Genomic DNA, 6,000 nt, shown 5'->3' with positions numbered 1-6,000 from the left:
CCTGTATCTTGATTCCTATTATACAGTAAATATCAATCCGATAATATTTTTCAAACGATTCTTCCGATCGCCAGGGCCTAATTTGCTTCGTCAGCCTGGAAATCGTAAGAGACGGTCGATTTTCTCGGAAACAAAGCTCGTGTGAACACGCGTCATCGAGTTACACTCGATCCACTGTACTGGTGCAAGGAGGCGAGTTGATCGACGAGTTGATGAATACGAGACGCGGCTCTCAGGCTCTGTTTCCCAGAAACTCGCAACGTTTCGATCAGCTGAATCGCAAATGAGAGAAAAATATTCTCTGCGCGGTTCCCGCTAATAATGCATCGACAAGTCGGCTTATCGCCACAACCGATCGGCCAGATCTAACACGAGTTTGTCGCATGAGTAATCGATTTAATACTCGCGCCAGGATACATGCGTCCGATTTATGTTTAAAAGCGCCGATGTATCGAAAGAACACCAGGTATCGAAATAACGACGCTGTATAATCTCATTTCATTACCAATAGAAGTTCTAACTATTTCTGTGTCTTTCATGGTAACTTCAATTCCTTTTCCTTCGAGATATTGCCGTTGAAAATTCAAATACACAATTTTATTGAAAAATTTAGTTACAACTTTGGAGAATGAATCGTATGGTAAAGATGACTATTCAAATTACAATAAAAATGGTAAAAGGATGAAATCCTCAAAATACAGAAAGCCTTAGAATCTTCGAAAGGATAATCTCTCATCGAAGACAGTGGCCAATTATTTTCTGTCAACCACCATCTCACCCTCAAAGTCCATCACACGGACAACACTCACGAAGCTAACCATTCAGCATAGTCTAGTACCGCGCAATCGTCTAGGAAACATTCGCAACGGAAGATATTATCTCGGAGATAGATTCTCGATAGTGGAAACGGTCATTAACGTCGCGTCAAAGGGTGAGAAGATCGCGAAAACGGCGTAGACTCGCGAAGGTTGTTCCCGGAGGCTAGTGACGGACAGCCGGGCGAGGCCCGCGCACGAACAAGAAGAGAAACGAACGCGGCTAACTCGCGTGAACCGCGTAGGCCGCCTAACGAGCTCCGGCGAGCGATGTGTACGACGTTCTCTCTCCTCTCGGCATGCTCTCGTTATCCAAGCTCAACACCGAGGCCCACCGACCTATACGTGCGTGTGCCCACGATACGTGCCCCTTAAACAGTGACTTAATCACCCGGCAGCATCTCAGAATCGCGCGGAAATGTTCTGTTAAAGGTCGTGGCTTCTTCGCCGTCTCCCAGTTGATGCCTTTTGTCCAGCTGTTTTATTCCAAGAATCGTTCCCATTTCCATGACCATCGAATCGACGATCAATCAGAAAAATCTTGATCGTATCGATCGAATCTGAAAACATGTCAATGCCTCTTCCTATCAACTACACTTTTCTGACAGCTCTCGTCACTATTTTCTTGCCGAACTCGGCAAAAATCGTAGTTCGTAGCTCGACGTTAATTGTACACGATAGTGATTCTCTCATCATCATCGTTATAAGAGAGTATTGTTTTTTAAGAATTAACGAAGACTACCGAGAAACAACCGTGACACTGTTCCTAAGAATTTTCGAGGGATCTTCACAAACTACATCCTTTCAGAGACGAATGAAACGGAATCGTTATATGGCACGTAAGCTTCCTAAATCGATCGAGAAGCGAAAGACGGTCGCGTATCGTCCATCAGGAGCGCGGTGGTTGCGGCCGCAACGAGGCAAGGCGTCGGAAACGACGGTGCAAGGAAGAAACCATTCCCCTCGATTCCATCCATTGAACGTCGGCCAGCATCGTTACCGGGCTGCAACAATACGTACGCGAAAGAACTTGGAATTCCGAGTTGACGACGCTCATGGCCACCTCGCCGCTCGTTCTTTGATAAATTGATTCCAGGTGTAAGAGTGTCCCCGTCGTCGTCCCCGTTGCCGTCGTCGTCGTCGTCGTCGCGAGTGCGCGCGTTTCCAGCCGAGTAACGATGCCGGTCGGTCATTGTCTCAGGTATTATCGAGACGGGCATCTCTCGACGCCTCTTCCAGCTGCGGGGGCGAACGGGACCCGTCTTCCATTTTTTCTTCTCCCCCGTTTCTTTTCCTCTTTCTCCTTTTTCTTTTTTTCCCTTCTCTCTCGCGCTTCCTTTCTTTCGCTCGTTCGTTTCCTCGTCTCGTCGACGCGATCGTCGTCGTTCCGCCTCGTCGTTCGACCTCGAGGAACGAGAACGAACGCGAGAAGAAAAGCTCCGCACCTCCGACTCTCGGCCATTCTTTCAACCCGTGGAAACAGAAGGGTGTCGGCTCGCTAGGTCGACCAAGCGGAAAATTATAAATAATGACGAGCCTTTACGCTCTCGAGATCTGGCCTCCGACCCCGGGCTTACCACCTGACGACGAGATATCAGAGGGTGGCAGGACGAAGAGCTTTTGGGTATCGATAGTGCGGTGATAGGTGGCTTCGTTCGATCAGCAAATGGCTGACCGATATTTAAACGAAAGCAATTTTGGGGACGATCGTGCGGGAAAAATCGGAGGAACTTTAGGCGAACGTGTATTGAAATATCGATAAAGGTGTGTTATACGGAAGAGATTGTTACCTATACTGATGTTGAATACGAAATACGGTGAAGCAGGTTGGTAGAAACCGAACACATATTATATGCTCGATAAACCATTCAATTACGTAGACAAGGAAAAAGATATAAGAAAATAAATACAATATCGAGGACAATTATGAATACAAATGAAATTACGTAAACAAGTAGATGGATAAAACAAGCAAATATATAAATAAACGAGCGATGTATATAAAGTTGTCAACTGCAACCCAGCGTGTCTCATCGTCATCGGTGTAAAACCAGGGTTCTCGATTTAATATAAAGTATTCTCGCGACAGATACCGCGTTACCGAACAGAGGCAGTAATATAGTCGGCGATTTCAAACCAGTAGCTATTCGTTTCGAAGCGATTCGGTGACAAAAAGTTTCTTCGTTGATATTCAAAGTTAAAATACGCAAAAAGCAACGGCAATCAAGTGCCTATTTGCAGGAGCACAGCCCGAACGCCATAACCGGCGCCTCTATCGAGAGCGAAGAACCGAGATCGTCCACTTTCGATCGGGCACAACTCCATCAAGCGTAATCTGCATCCAATCAAGGAGCTCGTCGACCGTTCGATGGTGTGACTCGACATATAGAGAAGGATTCGTGCCGAGAGAGCCGTTTCCACGAACGGTCGAGCCGACATCTCCTTAACGATCGACCCGCTGTGTATCGGCAAGGATAATCGTCGCATCCGGTGCAAGGAGACGAGACGCTGCGAGTCTCGTTATCGCGCCACGTCTGTCGTTTGTGCGTGCGTGCTCGCGCGGTTTGACGCCGCCTCGAGGCCACCAGTCCTTGATCCTTTTTTCGCGAACCCAACGCTTTTTTTCGAGGAGATTTTAGCCGAGGGACTGGGGAATTTTCGCGCGGTGTAATGAGAAGGTAGATGGGTGAGAAGATACAAGGCAAATGGGGTCCGTTGCTTCTTGTCGTATAAGTATTCAGTTTGCAGAAGATGAGATCGTGTAAGTGAAAAGTAACTGATTATCTATTAAAATGTATCGTATATCGATTGTGTTCGTAAACACTAGGATACGAACAAATCGAATAAACATTTCATAGAACTCTCAGACTTTTTTATTGCTCTACGAAACGCGTCTCTACCTTAGCGCTACTGCTAATTATTTAGAAGATACCGGTGAAGAACAGGGAACTGGGAGAACCTAGATCACGTGGCGCGTTACTGCTAACGAACGTTAAGGGTAGATTCGGATGAGAAATTAATGAAGAGATGTAGAGGAATACGGATGTTTCGAAGCGGCAACAGCAGGAAAAAATAAAAGTCCTCCAGGATTGCCCGTGTCAGGTAATCTTAATCGGTAAATGAGACATAACCAGTTCGAGGACGGTGTTTGTGTCCATTAACCGCATACCCGGCCATTAAACCGTGCCCATAAAGGCCTCCGAAACCTCAGCGTGTTTTCTCGAAACCAGAGACCGAGCGAAACATACTCGAAGATGTGGAAGACCACGTCGACGAAAGGGAGAACGAGGCCCAGAGGACTTCGCGGTAACCGGACCCCGTGTATCTTAACCTGAACTCAAAATGAATCCCAAGCTCGAGAACCACGTCTATGCATCGTAGACTTTACTGTAATCTCTGTTATCTGGTGTCTACTCCGTTTCGAAGTCGTCATCAAATCACGAATGTAGGATAAAATGTATTTTAACCCTCGATCGAGTTTTATATACACAGATATAATAATCTTGACTTGGGTTATCTAATTTTAGATCTTATTTTCATGCCAGACGCTTAATAAACGTTAACGTTGCTTGCTCCAAAAGCAGCTTTAAGAGTTGTAGCTCCGATACAAAATCTAAACTTTTGAGATTATGCATGACTCAATTATACTTGCTATTATATTTAAAACCCATTGAACAAGCCCCTATTTTTCTAAAAATCATCGCATTTCAACGGAGCTCGCGCAAGAATGCCAGAGCGATGGGGACCGAAGAAGCGCGCAATCGCCGGTGTTGCGAGCGGCGGGGGCGCATCCTGTAGAGCGGCGAACGCGACTCCGGCAGAAGTCCGAACGAACGATGTTTCGCATTTATAACGAAAGACGTCGGAGGAAAGCAAGGTCGCAGGACGGGGGAAGAACGTACGAACACACACGGTCCCCCGAATACACGGGGCCAAACACACAGCGTGGCCGTGCAGCCGCTCATCGAGAAGAGAGGATGTACCCTCCCTCTTCTGGCACTCGCGGTGATCGGACACCGGGAGTATCCGACGAGGTATTCGAGACTCTTGTAGCCTGTCCTCGGTGGATGGACCACGGGGAGCACGGCGGTGGGTGAGCACCGAGGCAAAGGTGGAGGGACTCGCGGCGCATCAAAGGGCGCCGCCACCAGGATATAGGGTTACCGACTCGCCATAGGCCAGGTTATTCCTCCTAATAGCCTGTATTGGGTTAGGACGGCTGTATATAGCAGTTTCGAGCTTCGTTCGCTTCGTTTCTTTCTCCCTTCTACAGTCCCCGAACCCTATCCCGATCTTCTCGTCCTCTGTCTCTTTCCTTCTCGCTCTTCTTACCCTATCTATCTGTTTGTTCGTGTCCCTCTTCTGTTTTCTTGCCATCCGACTCTCGGTCGCGTAGCTACGTGCGCGCGAGTCCTCGAGAGCGAAAATCACCCTGGTCCTCTTCCTCCCCTATTTGTAGTCGGCGAAGCGTGAGCTGTAGACACGACGCGTCGTCGTCTCGACAATGGTTCGCCTCCTTTCGAAAGAGTACATCTATTCGAACAGGCCCTCGCTCGGCCTCACCGCGGTACCGCGCAAAGATTTCTTCGAGACGAGATGGAAACTATGGGTCGGCTGGTTGAAAAAACAGGTGTCGAGAGTCGCGCGCTCTTTCACCGAAGCCTCTTTCCGCCTTGTCGGAGGCGCGTGAATTGGTCGCGTGTGATCACGAGAACACGGTCGCGCTGGTCTCGACTTAATCCATCTTAATCTACGTCTAGACTTACAAAATCCGAAGAAGCTCGTAGAATGTACGCTGTTCCTCGAATATAGATTCATCGAATACGTAATCCTTGACCTAATATCGCGTTGCACGGAGGATATACTCGGAGAAGGGCAGCCTTCGGACGCGCATAAAGTTGAAACGAATCTGCCATCAACGGAATCGACGCTCGATCACAAAGCACGTCGAGTAGCCGAGAGAAATTACCAGCCACCCGCGAATGACACGAGTCCCTCCCATAAACGGCGTTCCTGCAACCACGATGGGATTCGAAGCTAATAAATAGCGAGCAGCGAACCGTAGCCGCCGCGTCGCCACGATCGGCTGCGGCCTAATGCATCTAATGAGCTTAATCTATTTTTGTCGGTCGTGTAAGGGCGCAGCGACAAGGCACCGAGCGGTCGATCAATCAGTTGCTTCTAT

Source organism: Bombus affinis, chromosome 1 (assembly GCF_024516045.1).
Source record: "Bombus affinis isolate iyBomAffi1 chromosome 1, iyBomAffi1.2, whole genome shotgun sequence".
NCBI classification, from domain to species: Eukaryota; Metazoa; Arthropoda; class Insecta; order Hymenoptera; family Apidae; genus Bombus; species Bombus affinis.
The sequence above is the reverse complement of the archived record's forward strand: the minus strand, read 5'-3'. Positions refer to the sequence as shown.